Genomic DNA, 13,990 nt, shown 5'->3' with positions numbered 1-13,990 from the left:
GCTGAGTGCCAAAGAATTGATGCTTTTGAACTGTGGTGCTGGAAAAGACTCTTGAGAGTCCCTTGGACTGCAAGGAGATCCAACCAGTCCATCCTAAAGGAAACCAGTCCTGAATATTCATTGGAAGGACTGATGTTGAAGCTGAAACTTTGATACTTTGGCCACCTGATGTGAAGAACTGACTCATTGGAAAAGAGCCTGATGCTGGGAAAGATTGAAAGCAGGAAGAGAAGGGGATGACAGAGGATGAGACAGCTGGATGGCATCACCGACTCGATGGACATGAGTTTGAGTAAGCTCTGGGAGTTGATGATGGACAGGGAAGCCTGGCGTGCCGCAGTCCATGGGGTTGGAAAGAGTCAGACATGACTGAGCGACTGAACTGAATTGAACTTCCACTCAATGGTGAGCCAGTGGTGAGGACTGGGAAGAGTGTAATGGTTCTCCAAGTGGGGTCCCAAGACCAGCAGCATCAACTGGGCACTTGTAAGAAATACAAGTTGTCAGGTCACACACCCAGACAGACTGAATCAGAGACTCTAGGGCAGGAGCTCAGCAGGAAATCACTGAGACCCTCAGTAATTCTGACATATGGGTAGTCTGAGATCCACTGGGAGCAGTCAGTGTGAGGTGGGCTCAGAGAATCTTCATTTCTAACAATTTCCCACGTTAAACTGATTGGGAAACTTACTTTAAAAAACCACTGAGGAAGAGCAATGAGAGAAAAAAACCAGCATAAACATTATGTAAAGCCCCTCTAGGAGGCTTTAAAAAAAAATTCTTGAGAATTTTAGTTTTTTTTTTAAAAAACTTCAAAATGAAGAGAAAAAGTGTTTTCCTATTAGTACATACAATGGCTCCTTTGAAGCTGCTGTTTTCTAAGAAATTTGACCTTCGGTTTTTAAAGACGAAGATCCTAATATAATTTTGGTAGAGAAGTTACCTCCTGAATTATTTAGCAAATGGGCTTCCCTGGTGGCTCAGACAGTAAAGAATCTGCCTGCAATGTAGGAGACCCAGGTTCGATTCCTGGGTCAGGAAGATCCCCGGGAGAAGGGAATGGCAACCCACTCCAGTACTCTTGCCTGGAGAATCCCATGGACAGAGGAGCCTGGTGGGCTACAGTGTCTGGGATTGCAAAGAGTCGGACACGACTGAGCGCCTAACACACAAATGGCATACGGTGAAAAGAGCATGAAAGAGAAAGAGTTTGAGTGGAAATCATGGAAGCCTACAGTCCCCTTCCCTCTTCCCCTTGGGTTATCACCCCTGAAGGATTTCTTTATTTCTAGTGAGTGGAGACACCACACAGCACAGACTCCACAGAGGCAATATGGAGAGCTCTGCTCAGGCATCTGCTAGTTCTTGGCAAAACAGGGCTTCCTGTTTTCAAGATAATGTTTTAAAATGGCTCATAAAAGGTTTCTTGGACATAACCAGTCCCTGCAAAGCAATATTTTGATGATTAAACTATAAATAAATCAGAAACATATGGAGCTAATTTCCCTGGGGTTTGGCAAAACACTTTGGACTTTATTCCATCCAGAATATTTGAAGGATGGTTTCAAGTGTTCGTGGAATCAAACATGGCTTCATGTTTCCCCAGTTCCCTTTCACGCCCTGGCAGTTTAAGGACAGGACCAAGATTCCTTAAGGTTTCTTTGTCTTTGCCTTTGTTCCGAAATTACCAGATCTCAATACAAACACAGAATTTGCTCACCTAAGCGTCACAGTTGACTGCGTATATAGCACAGTTCTCCATTAGCATTGCAACTCGCTCTCTCTGGGTTTCAGAACAGTTCAGGAGGTTTGTTTCTAATTTACAAAGGAAGGGTTTCAGACTTGAGTTATTTCAAAGAATAGCAGCTCCTTTGTAGGTGAACTCTTTCCCACTTACCTACAGAGATTCAAGCTATCTGTTCTTACAACCTCCAGCCTTTGAACTCTGAGCACAAATGTTTTGATGGAGTTCACAGCCCTAGGGGGCATCTTCCGTGTGGCCAGAGAGAAAGCCCACCTTCTGGATATCTGAGGGTGCATTTTAGAAAGAGAGAATGAGCCCGAAGATTCTGACAGGAGTTTTTTTCCCTATTAGATGCTGTTAATATGTTTGCTTGTTTGTTTTTTAACATAATAAACAGCTCTGGCACTTTTTAAAAGAAAGATTCTGTTTTTGGAAACTATTCTATCTCCAGGCACAGTACTACTAGGAGTCCTGTGGAAAGAACGCTTAACACCTAAGTGTTAAGGGAAGGGTATAATTTCTTAATATCACAAGGACATAGGCAAGTGAGTCTTGGTGATACAGATTTGGGAAACTTAATGAGAGACTCTGTGTCTTTAAAAATGTTCAAAGGTATCTGATATCCAAGATGAAACGCAAAATAAGGAGTATGTCATTTTATGTCAGGTTAATCAAATCTAATACACAAACAGCATAATCATATTTCCCTATTAATGAGAACATCTGTAAATAAACCATAACACTATTAGTGTGAAATGAAAAGAGTGATTAGAAGAACAATTCTTCCTTTTTAAATGGAAGTATAATTGACTTACAATATTATATTAGCTTCAGATGTACAGCATAGTGATTCAATATTTTTATACATTGCAAAATAACCACCAGGATAAGTCTGGTTACCATCTGTCACCATGCAATGTCATGACAATATCATTGACTATATGCCCCATGACTTATTTGGTTTATAATTGAAAGGTTGTACATTTCATCTTCCTCACCTTTTTCACTCACCGCCCCACTGCTCTGGCAACCCCCAGTTTGTTCTCTGTATCTAGGAATCTGTTTCTGTTTTGTTGTGTCTGTTCATTTGTTTTTTAGATTCTACATGTAAGTGAAACCATGGGATATCTGTCTTTGTCTGACAGTTCACTCAGCATAGTACCCTCTAGACCTACCCATGTTGTTACAGATGGCAAGATTTGATTCTTTTTTATGCCTGAGTAATATTCAGAGAATAATTCTTAAGTAACATATATTACATTCTAGGAAACCTTGAAATGTTAAAACTTTTAAAATTAAACAGCACAATATAACATAAAGTGTTCAATTCCTGCACCTACCAAATAACTTGACCTCCTTGCAACATTAAAAACAAAGAAGAAGAAAGAAAGAAATCTAAAAGCTTGGAGAGAAGAAGAGCATTCTTGGGGGAGAGAAGAATTTGAGCAAAAAAACATGGAAAGTAGGAAACCACGCAGTGTAAAGATGGGATATTGGAAAAATTAAAATTAAAAAGAAGAAACTAGAGAACAAGATAGGTACTATTAACATTAATGGAGCTCTTTCTCCAAGATCTTAAACTACAAAACTTGTCTCTGTAATTACAACTTCCAGGGTCACTCTGCCTGGCTCTGAAACCTCTGCTCTGTTTTTTATAAGCAGGGTGTCCTCGGGCAAGTGACTTTCCTTCTTTGAGCCTCACTGTACTTATCTGTTAAATGGGCATAATAATCTCTGTCTTATAAGGCTGTTGTAAGGATTCAATGAGATCATTTAGCTAGACCCTCTTAACAGTATCTGGAAAATAGTGAGTGCTTCAAACATAACTGGCATGTCTGTTTTCAAGCCCGATCTTTAATTCCAGCTCGAGAGATAGAGAAAGATAGGGAAGCCTGGTATGCTGCAGTCCATGGGGTCACGAAGAGTCGGACGCAACTTAGCGACTAAACAACCACAATAATCACCACATTATTGTGAACTGGTTTTGTGCCGGCTACTACATAGCCTCGGACAAGGTCGTTATCTCTTCCAACCCCAGTTTGCATCTCTGTGGAAAAGTGATTCCCAGTGTCTTTCTGATGTGTATAGTAGATCTATGAAATCACTGTACATACCGAATTAGTGAAACGCTAAACTGCTGTTCCTAGGGGCGTACAGGGTTAGGTTCCTGAGAGGCTCCGGTTCCAATGTTTTCATCAACTGATCATTTATTCCTTGTCTTAGGTGTGTTTCTGTTTAAAGACCTCTTGTGTGTGTGCAAAGCCACTTCAGTCGTGTCTGACTCTTTGCGACCCTATGGACTACAGCACACCAGGCACCTCTGTCCATGGGATTATCCAAGCAAGAATACTAGAGTGGGTTGCCATTTCCTCCTCCAGGGGATCTTCCTGACCTAGAGATAGAACTGATGTCTCTTATGTGTCTCCTGCAATGGCAGGCAGGCTCTTTACCACTAGCACCACCTATATTGTTGATCCATTAACTTTGAACTTGTGGCCAACACCACTATGACACGTCTGAACAAGGCATATGTAACACACAGACTGTCTCCACAAAGCACATCACAGCCCTCGTGCACTTAGGAACACTAGACACACTTCAATACTACACATGGGGACTATTTTAAATAGCAAGATCCCCCAAAAAACCAACAAAAACAACAACAAAAAGCGTAGAGCATGAGCCTAAAGAGACCACAAAAATGACACTTGTTAACAGTATGAGCTGAAAAAAATGGCAGCTAAAGGGGCCGCTGTGAATGGGGAGGGGGTGCGGTGGGAGGGGGCATGCCCACCCTTATCTGTGTACATCTGTGGATCACCCACTCTTCCCTGACTTTCTGCTTCAAGCCTTTTCAGGCCTGAGAATTCAGAAAAGGCATCAGTTCCCATATGAGCTGGGCTCCATATCGCTTTCTCTGAAATCAAGGATCTGAAATTCAGAAAGAAGTAATGTGTACATATCACTTACAAATCATCTTCCTCTCTACTCACAAATTCTGTTTGTAGGATAAATAAAGGTGTGTGTGTATGCACATGTTTGTACACTTCAGGCAATCATGTCACTGAATATCATGGTTCCTACTGAATGGGACCTGAGAAAGTTGGAGACTGATTAGGGAAATAGTGAAAAGTACACATGACCAGCTGGGCATAGTAGAAACCCAGGTGGCGGGATAAAGCTTTGATTTCCTTAAAGAGACAGAACATTGAAAGGAAGTAGGATGCTGAGACCATGAAATGCCATAATACTTTTGACCTCAGAGGAGCATCCAACCCCAAACAATGTTAAATCCATCCTCCAAGAACAGCTGTCACTGTAGACATGTAGCCCTGCCAGCGACAATCCGCTAGTTCTTTACAGAACACTCAGGTGGAAGTGAACAACACAAGGTCCTCGTTCTCCCTCTTAGTTGAAATATGCCAGGGAGGGCCAGCTTCTCTTGACTCTTGGCTCCGGTCTACCAGGCTGTCTTCCAAGGCATGGTCCCCCTATGGCAATTAAGACATCATTTTCCTTTTGAGAGATGCCATCTTCTTTTATAAACCTGACAAATTCCTAGAACAAGAATATACCTTTTAATTGATAGGTGTTATGCAGATGATGATTGCAGCCATGAAATTAAAAGACGCTTACTCCTTGGAAGGAAAGTTATGACCAACCTAGATAGCACATTCAAAAGCAGAGACATTACTTTGCCAACAAAGGTCTGTCTAGTCAAGGCTATGGTTTTTCCAGTGGTCATGTATGGATGTGAGAGTTGGACAGTGAAGAAAGCTGAGCACTGAAGAATTGACGCTTTTGAACTGTGGTGTTGGAGAAGACTCTTGAGAGTCCCTTGGACTGCAAGGAGATCCAACCAGTCCATTCTAAAGCAGATTGGTCCTGGGTGTTCTTTGGAAGGAATGATGCTAAAGCTGAAACTCCAGTACTTTGGCCACCTCATGAGAAGAGTTGACTCATTGGAAAAAACTGATGCTGGGAGGGATTGGGGGCAGGAGGAGAAGGGGACGACAGAGGATGAGATGGCTGGATGGCATCACCGACTCAATGGACATGAGTTTGAGTGAACTCCTGGGAGTTGGTGATGGACAGGGAGGCCTGGCATGCTGCAATTCATGGGGTTGCAAAGAGTCGGACATGACTGAGTGACTGAACTGAACTGAACTGAACTGATGGGGATGAATTATGTTCCCCCCAAGTTAATATGTTGAAGCCCTAATCCCCAGTACCTCAGAATGTGACTGTATTTGGAGATGGGGCCTAGAAAGAGATAATCAAAACTAAATGAGGTGAGAAGTCATCTCTGGTGGTCCAGTAGTTAAAAATCTGCCTGCTAATGCCAGGTACACGGGTTCAATCCTTGGTCAGGGAACTAAGATCCCATACGCCTTGGGGCAACTAAGACTGTGTCCTTAATCTGAGTCATCAATCAATCAGGTCATATGGGTGGGGTCCAAATCCAATAGGATGCTGAGCGGGGGTTGGGGGGGGTGGCAGGGGGAGCTTCCCAGGTGGCTCAGATGGTAAAGCGTCTGCCTGCAATGCAGGAGACCTGGGTTCAATCCCTGGGTCGGGAAGATCCCCTGGAGAAGGAAATGGCAACCCACTCCAGTACTCTTGCCTGGAAAATTCCATGGACGGAGGAGCCTGGTAGGCTACAGCCCATAGGGTCGCAAAGAGTCGGACACGACTGAGCAACTTCACTTTCACTTTTTCACTTTCCTGATAAGAGGAAAAGACACATGGGTGTTCACAGAGAGGAAAGGCTGCGTAAGGACCCAGCGAGACAGTGACCATTTTCAAGCCAAGGAGCAAGGTCTCAGGAAAAAACAACTCTGCCAACATCTCGATGTTGGGCACTAGCCTCCAGGGCCATGAGAAAATAAATTTCTGTTGTTTAAGCCATCCCAGCTAGTGGTATTTTGTTACAGAAGCCCTAGCAGACAAATATAATGGTTACCGGTTATTCATTAGCTATGGATTATCTAAAGTGATTTTTCTTCTGCATTATTGAGAAGGAAACTCTGTTTCTTAGTAACACAGAAACTATATTAGGTGCTGCTCTATTCACATATTATTTTATTTAGTCCCATACAACCTCCTAGGAAAGTGCTTCAGTATCCCATTTTACAGAGGAAGAAACTAAACCTTAGAAAAGTCAAGAAACTGGCCCAGGCTCACTCATTGAACAGGTGACAGAAATGGAATGAGACCCAAGTCAATCTGAACACAAAAGTCTTATTCTTTTAACCAAAGCATCTATATTTCTTTGAGGACGAGATTTTCAAGAGCTTTCCAATTTTACATCTTCTGACCAGCTGTCCCATAAACTATTGAACTGTCCCAGAAGTGGACATCTGAACTGCAACTTGGCATCTGAACTGCATTTTCCAAACTGTCCTTATACTGAAAGCACTTTCTTACAAAAGTCCTTTGTAAGACTACAAGCCCTGGTTCTTGGTGTGGAAAATGTTGTTTGTTGTTTAGTCAGTCATGTCCGACTCTTTGTGATCCCATGGACTGTAGCCCACCAGCCTCCTCTGTCCATGGGATTTCTCAGGCAAGAATACTGGAGTGGGTTGCCATTTCCTTCGCCAAGGGATCTTCCACCCAGGGACTGAACTTGAGTCTCTTGCTTGGCAGGCAGATTCTAGCCTGTGAAAAAGTAGGCACTACAATTTAGGCAGATTACCAAATTTTAAAGAATTAGAGAAGAAGAAAAATGCACTCAAAACTGAAACTATTCAGAGCATGCTGTTCTCTTCTGTGATTTGGAAGGCGCTGATGGCTCTTGCAGTGTCTGGAGGTCATCCTTAGCAAATTCCACCCTCATTATTTTATTGAAGTGCAGAAATGCAGATTTCCAGCAAGTTTCAACCAAGAGAAATCTTGATAAAAAAGAACTCAGCGTGCTGACATTAATTATTTAAGTGGTGCTTTCTTGAGGGACTGCCATGGTTTGCAAAAGTGGCTCCATAAGTTGTTTTCTTCTATTGTGAATATTTATAATATTATGCTATCGATCATATTTCCAAAGTGGGCTTTAATTAGAAACCTCATTATGCTACGCCGTTTGGCTTTGTTGTCATTGTTCAGTCTTGTTTGTTGAGCATCAGAAGATGGGTGTCAGGGCCACAACAGAGAGAGGAGTCTAGAAATTCATCATCAACTAAGTCTTTTCGATTCCCAAATATGGTACATAATGTCAAAGATTTAAGAACCACTGGCTTGGGAAGGATGGTGTGGGATGAACTGAGAGAGGAACATTGAAACATACACATTACCATATGTAAAACAGCGTCAGTGGGAATTTGCTGTATGATGCAGGGAGCTCAAATCTAGTGCCCGGTGACAACTTAGAGGGGTGGGTGGGGTTGGAGGAGGTTGGGGTTCAAGAGGGAGGGGACATATGTATACTTATGGCTGATTCATGTTGATGTATGGCAGAAACCAACACAATATTGTAATTTCCTCCAATTAAAAATAAATTTAAAAAAGAAACCACTGGCTCAAGATCATTTTTATTCTAGTACCCGAATATCCTTTTGCAGTGATAATTGTATCAGTCAGGGCTGCCGTCTCTGGGGTCACACAGAGTCGGACACAACTGAAGTGACTTAGCAGCAGCAGCAAGGAGTTTTTATATGATACATTCAAATCATATAATCTGCCCCAAACTGGGAGTAGGATGGAGAACTGGGGAAGGACAACAGAAACTTGATAACATCTCTATAGGCATTATTCTAAGCACACTTTCCCTTTGGTTCTGACATCCCCATATTTGGCTTAGCGCATCTCCTGTGGTCAAACAAAATAGCAATTAGTGATGAACTCTTCCAAATTCACACCCTGCCTATTACTCAGGTTCTCTAGAAGTCATTGGGGTGTGGGGGGAGAAGATCTGTTGTAGCATTTCTTATTCATAACAAGTGAGCTGCTATCAGTTTGCTTATTGATTTTTATCTCTATGCTGCAAACCTCAAAATGCCACAGCCCGAACTGGGATCCCACCAAACCTGTTCCTATACTCATCATTTCATTTTCCCAGTCATCCTTCTTTTTGATCCTTGACAACCCTGCACCCACCTTCCTGGAATTAACTGCCGGTTCGATTTTTTTTTTCCTTTCCTGTCTCTTTAAATCAGAAACTTCCTGAGGTTCCTAAGAGCTGGCTACCTCCGCAGGCATCCAGGTCTCCCAGCAAGTCTCCATGGCAGTGAGATTTGCAAATGAATCCCCCCAGATCTGAGAAAACAGCAGCAGTTGTCTAATCAATCTCTGATTTCCAGGCATCTACCAGGGCACCAGTGGGTTTCAAGAGAGCCAATGAACCAAAGTCCAAGGATTGAAAAGCCCAATCAACTGATACTGGTAGCTCCAGAAAGGAGGAAGTCCCCAAACTGAACAAAATATAAAACCAATACTAAATCCAATTAACAAACACACAAATGGCAATTAAATTATTTATGATTCAAATGCCTACCTTGCAGATTTCCCAAGCTCTCTGCTCACACATGTATCTTCCTCTGCTCTCTGCCTCCCCAAAGGCTGTGCTTTCTCAGCCTGAACAACAGCCTTCTCAAGAGTCAGGCTCTGAAATACACATGCTACACACGCCCAGACAGCCTTTCGGTGCCAGGCAGCCCCTTCTCCATTCTTCCCAGCCCCAGGCCAGCTCATGCCAGCTCCCAGACAGGCAGACCAACTCCTCCATGGGATGGAACTGGGGCAGGGGAAAAGATCAGACAGGAGTTGGGGATGAATTTAACTCATCAAGGACCGGGTGGCCACCCATCCAGGCGGGAAGGGTCCATCTTCATCCCTTTCCTAACCTTAAAACCCTCACAGACGGTTTCTCCAGTCTCCTTCAGATCCCAGAACAAGTTATCAGACTCCTCCTGGCTGGTTTCCTGCTCGCACCCAGACCGCTCCCAGGAGGCAGCCCCCAGCCCGTCGCAGATAGCTTCTTACCTTCGCAAAGCCCCGGTTCTTAAAAGCCTGGCTGGCGGCTCCAAGGAGTCCTGCGTTTTCCTTGACATGGGGAGCCACCAGTTTCAGAAACAGGGCACATTTTGAAATGAAACAGAAAGTAACCCGGTGATCCAGACCGGAGCCCCCGACCTGCACTTGGCTTTGGCTCTCCGCAGCCTTGGGAGGCCTGGGACTCTGCCAGCTCGCCCAGCTGTTTCAGCTCAGAGAGAATTCAGAGGAAGCTGAAGCTTGGAAGTCTGGAACTCACAGCCTGGGCTCTGCTTTTTTGTTTTTTTCTTTTTTCAGAGTATTTGTTGAGCTTTTTAACATGCAGTTTGTCTCCTTCTGCAGGGAATTACTCAGTGAGCCTGTCACCTGACTCCCAGCAGCTCCATTATATAATTCAAACAGTGCCATTTGAGTTGTGATCAGAAATCCACACTCCTTCCTACCCCCACGACCTCCCTCTCCCTTCCTTGGAGCGGAGGGCAAGACACTCAAAACACCAAACAAAGACGATCACCCTTTCTTGCAACTTCAGCAGAGCCACTGCATTTCTGTAGTGTATTTTTTATTTCCCCTGAGGTTTGAGTTTTCTTGGGCAGTGTGCGTGCTAAGTCGCTTCAATTTCGTTCAACTCCTTGTGACCCCCTGGACTGTAGCCCGCCAGGCTCCTCTATCCATGGGATTATCCAGGCAAGAATACTGGAATGGGTTGCCATTTCCTTCTCCAGGTTTAGGACCTTCTGAATGTCAATGCTGAGTTAGGGGATTTCTCAAAATGTAACATCTTGAGATGTAGCTGTAACAGTATCCTTGATTTTCATTTAGGGTGGTGGTTTGTAGATTAGATGAATCAGTGAATGGATTTGCAAATGACAGAGCTCATCATCAGTTGAACAGCTTCATACAGATTTAATGACACCTGTGCAAATGAAATCCAAAACCTAGAATGTTTATTACTTTAGCCACAATATCTAAGTTCCTTGAAATCTCAAAGGGGTAGATTGAGTGGAGAGGTCTTTAGTGTCTTCAGCCAAAACCCTGTCCCGACCCTGATCATCAACATCCCTCCTCCAGCTACCTCAAAGAAGCATGACATCCAACTGAAAACTGCAAGCTTGATGTGCAAACACCACTTCATGGCCAAACCCCCAGCCTCTGCTATTAAGCGCGTGGAAATTCTTAAAGCCAGTCTATAGAAATATTTGGAGACAGCACTGTCCTGGGTGAAGGTAATAAAGATCGGTCCTAATTTCTCTTTCTTAGCATCAGTCATCTCTGTTCAGATGATGTGTATTGAGTGGCAAGTACGTTAAGACAGAATTGACCCAGGAATGAGAGATCTTTGTTAAACTTGGGGGGCATAAATGAGCATAACACTTCAAGTGTTCATTGCTCAGTCATGTCCGAGTCTTTGCAACCCTATGGACTGTACCCCGCCAGCCTCCTCTGTCCATGGGATTTTCCAGGTGAGTATACTGGAGTGGGATGCCATGCCCTTCTCCAACGGAGCTTCCCGACCCGATCAAACCTGGGTCTCCTGCATTGCACGCAAATTCTTTATCGTCTGAGTCACCAAATGATCAACATTAAAAAAATAATAAATACTCCAACCTGTTTGCTTTTTCCTTGTCAAAGCCAGATGAACTGTATACAGTGGTGGCTCTGGGCTCCTAGTCTCCCAGCCAGTGGAGACTTGTTGCTGAAGATGGGAAATGCTCCAAAAAGACTGTTAAAGTCTAGGGAACAAACGCTAACATTGGCCACCTCCTTTTGGCTTTTCTTGGTCTGACCTCTTTTCTTCCTTTTGCATTTCCTCACTCCTATCGGCCAAAGGAACCTCCCCTGCCCTTCTTGCCTGCCTGCAACAGTGTATTAATAGTTGATACCACGGCTATACTAAACTATGTGACATTAGACTGATTCTCTGCCCTAAGAATGGGACTTTCCCAGGTGGCACAGTGGTAAAAGAATCCACCTGCCAATGCAGGAGACAGAAGAGATGCAGGTTTGATCCCTGGGTTGGGAAGATACTCTGGAGAAGGAAATGGCAACCCACTCAACTCCAGTATTCCTGCCTGGGAAATCCCATGGACAAAGGAGCCTGGTGGGCTACAGTTCCCGGGGTCGCAAAGAGCTGGACACAACTGAGCATGCTCCTGCCCTAAGAATAGTTTGCAAAATTCTTTGTAACTACCCACATATCCCTCTGAAGTGGGCACGGGGTAATTATTCTTCTTATCCAGACCCAAAGAAAGCCAGTGACACAGATGGAAATTAGAAGTCAATTTTCCTACACTCAGAGCTCTGTTTTGCAAAGGAAGACCCAGATATACATTAAAAAACATAACTGTATAAACATGAATGACAGATTGATGTCTGTTTATATCTCTCCCTCCAGGTGTGGTAAATACAGAGTGTTGTGGCCATTGCTATGGTAACTACTTGTTTATTAATGAGAATAAGGCTACATAGTAAAATATTAGAAAACATCAGGTGGTGAGGAAGAAGCAATAATGCAAAATAAATACTTGGTCTCTGTACACTCCCTCAACACTGACACCACAAAACTCCAACTTCCTAGACCAGTGTTGTCCAACAGGAAAACAACGTGAGCCACATATGTAATTTTAAATTTTCTAGTTGTTGCATTTAAAAAGAAAAAAAAACTAGTGAAACTGATTTTGATAATATTATCAGCTTGACAAACATCAGCTGTCCAGCTGAGAGGCTCATTCTACCTCCTACTTCAAATCCAATATATTCAAAATATTATTTCAGCATGTAATATTATAAAATTATTAACAGAGCATTTATGTTCTTTACTTCAGACTAAGTCTCTGAAGTCTGATATGAATTGTACGTATTTTACACTCACATCACATCTCAATTAAGAGTAGTATCTACATCTCAAATGTTCAATAGCCACAGAGAGTCAGTGGTTAACCACATTAGATGGCCAAACTTCAGACGATATTTGGTCATTTTGGCTTGAAATTTGTTCTCTGAGTACACATTTGTCTGTCCCTACTTGGGACTTTTAGAAAAACGAACTGAATTCATTTGGCTCTAGCTTTATGGCATAATTCAAGTGGTGTTCTCTTGGGTGGAGCAAGAAAATATCAAATAAGCTTGAAACTGAAGTATTAAAGATTCAGCTTCTTTCATGCCACCAGAGGATCATGAAGATTAAAAAAAATAAATCTCAGGTTTATAAAAATTCCTTTCTTGGTTTGTCCCATTCGCCCAAATTACCAAGAACCATGCTTGACTACACTTTCTGTGTGCCCCTCTCTTTCTGCCCTCTCCTCTCAGCACCCCTAACAGACCGCTCAGTCATAACAAGCCTACCTGTCACCTCTTCTCGAGTCTGGGGACCTCTGCCTGGTCTCCCTGCCTCCACTCTCCACCCATTACATTCATGTTGTCTCCTGCCTTCAGCACGAGCATGCGTTGAAAGCAGACGTTAATCATGGAGCTTCTCGACTTAAAGCTTTTAATAGCAACCTGTTACCTTTTGAATAAAATCCATACTCCTTGTCCTTACACACTAGGCAATCATCAGCTGGCCTTTGGGGAACTTTCTGGCCCATCTCCTGGCTACCTGATCTTTGATTTTACATTCTTGATTATACCATCATCTCCATGACTTTGTTTAAAGTCTGTTCCCTCTGCCTGGAATGTCCTTCCTTAAAATACCCACCCCTCACCAAACAGCAAAATCCTTCCAACCTAGTTCCAATATTTACTGTAGCTTTTTTTTTGGTGGGGGGGAGGGTGCCCTATAGACATATAGGATCTTAGTTCCTCAACCAGGGGTCAAACCTGTGCCCACTGTGGTGGAAGTGTGGAGTCTTAACCACTGGACCACCAGGGAAGCCCCGATTGCAGCTTTTCTTGCTCTTGTAAGCTTAACAGCCAACTCATCTATGTTCTCAGGCCACTTTTATAAATAGATGTGCTATAACATTTATCATGTTCGATTATAATTATACGATAATGCTAGAAAAGGATTTCCCCAAGAAGGGGAACCACATACCATTTACTTTTGAGTTCACCTTAGGACATAACAGGATCTCAAGAAATGCCTGAGGAATTCCAATACTCTTTTCTTTCCAGCTCTCTTTCTTCTAATTGTTTAACCACTTGGTACAATTGGAACCAAGCCTCAATTTTTTAATAGCTATGGTATCTCAAATGCCATTTCATTCAACAGGTGTTTTAAGGTCATTCTTATAAACTCTGGTTATGACAAGTAGATATACAGGT

At 43.1% G+C, this 13,990-nt stretch overlaps 1 protein-coding gene across 9 annotated transcripts in view; it reads right to left on the bottom strand.

Annotated features, from left to right (window-relative positions):
• PHACTR1 (phosphatase and actin regulator 1) overlaps positions 1-13,990 on the bottom strand; it is a 549,201-nt gene that overhangs the window by 280,296 nt on the left and 254,915 nt on the right. The window contains exon 1 of one of the 9 annotated variants that reach the window (XM_055570624.1): positions 9,719-10,341. The exons of the other annotated variants lie outside the window; for them this stretch is intronic. The gene's annotated coding sequence lies outside the window, so the exon portion shown is untranslated. Of the gene's footprint in view, positions 1-9,718; positions 10,342-13,990 lie in introns of those variants that run through there. 9 annotated transcript variants of the gene reach the window in all.

The sequence above is a fragment of the Bubalus kerabau genome, chromosome 3, assembly GCF_029407905.1.
Source record: "Bubalus kerabau isolate K-KA32 ecotype Philippines breed swamp buffalo chromosome 3, PCC_UOA_SB_1v2, whole genome shotgun sequence".
Taxonomy (NCBI): Eukaryota; Metazoa; Chordata; class Mammalia; order Artiodactyla; family Bovidae; genus Bubalus; species Bubalus kerabau.
Note: the sequence above shows the minus strand (reverse complement) of the source record. Positions and strands in the feature narration are given on the sequence as shown.